At 40.9% G+C, this 4,406-nt stretch overlaps 1 non-coding gene across 1 annotated transcript; it reads right to left on the reverse strand.

The window, feature by feature from the left end:
- Positions 1–2,590: 2,590 nt before the first annotated feature.
- LOC141675611 (small nucleolar RNA R71) lies at positions 2,591–2,697 on the reverse strand. Its single transcript, XR_012556254.1, has one exon. It is a non-coding gene; the product is annotated as a small nucleolar RNA R71 (small nucleolar RNA).
- Positions 2,698–4,406: the final 1,709 nt, after the last annotated feature.

Consider the following 4,406-nt stretch of genomic DNA (forward strand, 5'->3'; position numbering starts at 1 on the left):
TAACACTGCTTCTCCTCCCGCTTCTCCTGCGAAGGATGCTGAAGGCGCTGATAAGGAGCAAGAGAATGAAGGCTCCCGCATGGAGGAGTAGTTTTTTTATTCTGTAATTTTATCCTTAACTTATGTCTGGACTTTTGTTTGTATTAAAACTTATTACCCTCCGGGGTTATTTTATATGCTACTTTCCTTATTCGCATCTCTCTCCTTTATTTTTCCGATACTTTAATATGCATTCAAACTTGGCCTAATGGGCCACACAAGTATTATCACAACTCAAACATCCATAGGTTGAAATAATTTCGAACTCTTCAATTCCAAGTCTGGTTTTCCAAAACCTTACATAATATGGGTTCGACCCTGATCAATAATAGCTAGAAAATAAAAATCCTACGCAAACAAAGCTTCAAGGTGCTTTTAAACCTACTTGTCACAATGACAAGTGAGAATCGTACTTCGACTATCTGATAAGTGGCATTTTATACCACTTAGAATGTCTTAAAATGGCTTAAATTGGTGTCTTGAAATCAAGTATTTTGTGTATTTGATACGTTTTTCTAGTGTTTATGCATTTCAGGGTATTAGTTGCATTTCGGGGGAGGAATCATCAAGAATAAGCCTTGGCATGTGTTCACCATTGCGAGAGGAAAGGAATGGGCAGATTACGGCGAAGAAACGGAGCAAACCTGGATTTTTTCCAGTAGAGGCCTGCGCGCCCGCGCAGCAATGCTGAGCGGCCGCGCAGCAACCTGCGCGCCCGCGCAGCTATGCTGAGCGGCCGCGCAGGGTCGGGGAAAAAGATAAATTATTTTAGACTTCTACTTCTGTTTGGCTTCCAACTTCTATGTAATCTGAGTTTTATGGGACTATTATATAGGTAGATTTAAGACGTTTTCACAGAGAGTATTAAGGGGATTATATTTTAGATTGTGTTTTACGCAAGAAGCGAAGGAGATAAGGAAGAAGACCGATTTAGCACACCGCAACGAAGAGGGAGCATATATTCTTGTGATTCTTGTTTCATTGTAACGTTGGATGCTAGTTTTCTTGCTTTGACTTATTTACTCTTGTGACGTACTCTGTTTTAATATAATTAGTTTAGTTATTATTTTCTTGTGTTTGTTTGTCATGATTTCATATGAACCCATGATGGCGATAAGTTCTATTATGGCTAATCGTGATCATGGGGTTGCAACGGATTTATTACGGAATTTTTTAGTTAATTGTTTAATACTTTAGTGTGTGATGATTGCATGATATCTAGTATTGGTTGTACGTATTCGTCTTATGTGTGTCGCGAACATATAAGATAGGGTGTTAATCTCTTGTGAAGCGACGGTGGATCTTGAGATTTAGAACTTGCCATGCTAGCATAGGTTCATGTACGTTGAGCATGATTAGTGGGTAACTCTAACAGTTTTATTTGCCCTATGTAATCAAAAGGAATAACTTGAGCTTAAATCGTTGTGTTGTCAATTTCTGTAGACATATAGGAACTCAACATAATTGATGACTATTTGACTTCTATCTTAATTATGGATGCTTGGTAGAATGGTATTAGTACAATGAAAGTTGGCTTTTATCAGTTTTGTGTTATTCGATTAATATCATCACTGTCACATGCTAAAGGTAATAACAATGGCTATAGAAGGAAGTAATAATGAAGTTGTGATCTCATGAGTGTTTTATTATTGATAAATTGAAGTGTTAGTTAAGTGGTTAATTAAGTAGTTAATTATAGTTAATATTTAATCAACAATTTTAAGTGTTATTATCTTAACATTGAGAAGTAATCATACATTGGTGAGTGAGTTTAATTAGACAATAATTTAGTCTGAGTCTCTGAGGGAACGAACTAGAAAGTATTCTATATTACTTGCGAACGCGTATACTTGCGTGAATATTAGCGCGTGTTTTCGCCCTAACAAGTTTTTGGCGCCGTTGCCGGGGACTCGGCGTATTTGTTTAGTTTATGTACTTATCATCATTGGTCATTAGGACTCAGTGATTAGGACGGAGTAGTTACTTATTTTTTCTGGTTGTGTTTCAGGTACTTTAGCAAGCATTTATGCAAACTCGTTCTCGTGCTCGCAAGAGGACTTTAGATACAGCTGAGGAGACAGACGGAGTTCTTGATATTCCGGAGAAGTTAGATTTTGAGGATTCGGATTCAGGAACTGAGCAGAAAGAACCTGTAAATATGGGAGATCGTATTGTTCAAGCTGATCCAGCTCTTATGGATTTTTCTCGGCCTAAAATTGATGACATTCAGTCAAGCATCCTTCATCCGGCTATTCAAGCTAACACCTTTGAAATCAAGCCGGGCACTATTCAGATGGTGCAGAATTCTGTTTCTTTTGGAGGAGCGGCAACTGAAGACCCCAACATGCACATAAGGAATTTTGTCGAGATCTGCAGCACTTTTAAGTATAATGGCGTGACTGATGAGGCTATCAAGTTGAGGCTTTTCCCATTCTCACTGAGGGATAAGGCTAAAGACTGGTTACATTCTGAACCAGCTGGGTCCATCACTACGTGGCAAGATCTTGCGCAAAAGTTTCTGGTGAAGTTTTATCCAATGGCAAAGACTACTGCTATGAGGAGTGCTCTTACTCAGTTTGCGCAGCAACCTACAGAATCTATGTGCGAGGCTTGGGAACGCTACAAGGAAATGTTGAGAAAATGTCCACATCATGGAATGCCGAATTGGATGGTGATCACTGGTTTCTATAATGGTTTGGGGGCCCAATCTCGGCCCATGCTCGATGCAGCAGCTGGAGGAGCCTTATGGGCTAAAAGCTATACTTAGGCGTATAATCTTATAGAGACGATGGCTGCAAATGAGCATCAAAACCCAACTTAGAGGATGACGTCAGGCAATGTAGCAGGTATTCTGGAAGTTGATGCAGCCACTGCTATTGCAGCCCAGCTCCAAGCGCTATCAATGAAGGTTGATTCTCTGGCTACGTATGGAGTTAATCAAATAGCTATGGTTTGTGAGCTTTGTGCAGGTTTTCATCCTACGGATCAGTGTTCTCTTGTCAACGAATCTGTTCAGTATGTGAATAATTATCAGCGACAACAGCAGCATGTGCCAGCGACCTATCATCCTAATAATAGAAATCATCCAAATTTCAGCTGGGGGAATAATCAGAATGCTATTCAGCCACCATATCAGCAAGGAGTGAGTAAACAGTTTAACCCACCTGGATTCCAACAACCACAGCAGTATGCTACAAGGCAATCATATCCTCAATAGGGAAGTGCAGCTGCACCTACTAGTGCTGATTTTGAGGAACTTAAGCTGTTGTGCAAGAGTCAGGCGGTTTCTATCAAGACCTTGGAAAATCAAATTGGTCAATTAGCCAATACAGTGCTCAATCGTCAACCTGGCACTCTTCCCAGTGACACGGAAGTACCAGGCAGGAAGGAAGCTAAAGAGCAAGTCAAGGCTATTACCTTAAGGTCTGGAAAAGTAGCTGATGCTAAAAAGGCAAAAGAAGTAGAAGCTGAAATTAGAGGTGAAGAATCTAAGCAAAAGGAGGAAGCGGCGGAACCAAGGAAGAGTACTGTTGAACACACTCTACCTGAGGCTAATACAGGGGAGAAACAGCTCTATCCTCCACCACCTTTTCCTAAGAGATTGCAGCAATAAAAGCTGGATAGACAGTTCGGGAAGTTTCTGGAGGTGTTCAAGAAACTTCACATCAATATACCTTTCGCTGAGGCTCTGGAACAAATGCCTAGTTATGCGAAGTTTATGAAGACTATTCTTTCAAGGAAGGTGAAACTGGATGACCTTGAAACCGTTGCTCTCACGGAAGAATGCAGCGCTGTTCTGCAGCAAAAGTTACCACCAAAACTGAAAGATCCAGGAAGCTTCACCATTCCTTGCACCATTGGCAATCTAACTTTTGACAAGTGCCTTTGTGATTTGGGAGCAAGCATTAATCTGATGCCGTTGTCGATCTTTAAAAAGCTGGATCTGCCTGATCCAAAACCCACATACATGTCGCTACAATTGGCTGACCGTTCCATTACTTACCCAAGGGGCATAGTTGAGGATGTGCTCGTCAAGGTGGATAAGCTCTTCTTTCCAGCAGATTTTGTTATTCTGGATTTTGAGGAAGATAAGAAGATTCCCATAATCTTGGGGAGGCCTTTCTTGGCTACTGGCCGTACCTTGATAGATGTGCAAAAATGTGAACTTACTATGCGGGTCCAAGATCAGGATGTGACCTTCAACGTATTCAAGGCAATGAAATTCCCTACAGAAGATGAGGAGTGCTTAAAAGTAGATGTGATTGATTCTGCGGTTACTTCGGAACTCGATCACATGCTAATGTTTGATGCATTGGAAAAGGCCTTAGTGGGGGATTTTGACAGCGATGATGAAGATAGCAACGAGC

This window comes from Apium graveolens, chromosome 7 (assembly GCF_009905375.1).
Source record: "Apium graveolens cultivar Ventura chromosome 7, ASM990537v1, whole genome shotgun sequence".
In the NCBI taxonomy this organism is placed as follows: domain Eukaryota; kingdom Viridiplantae; phylum Streptophyta; class Magnoliopsida; order Apiales; family Apiaceae; genus Apium; species Apium graveolens.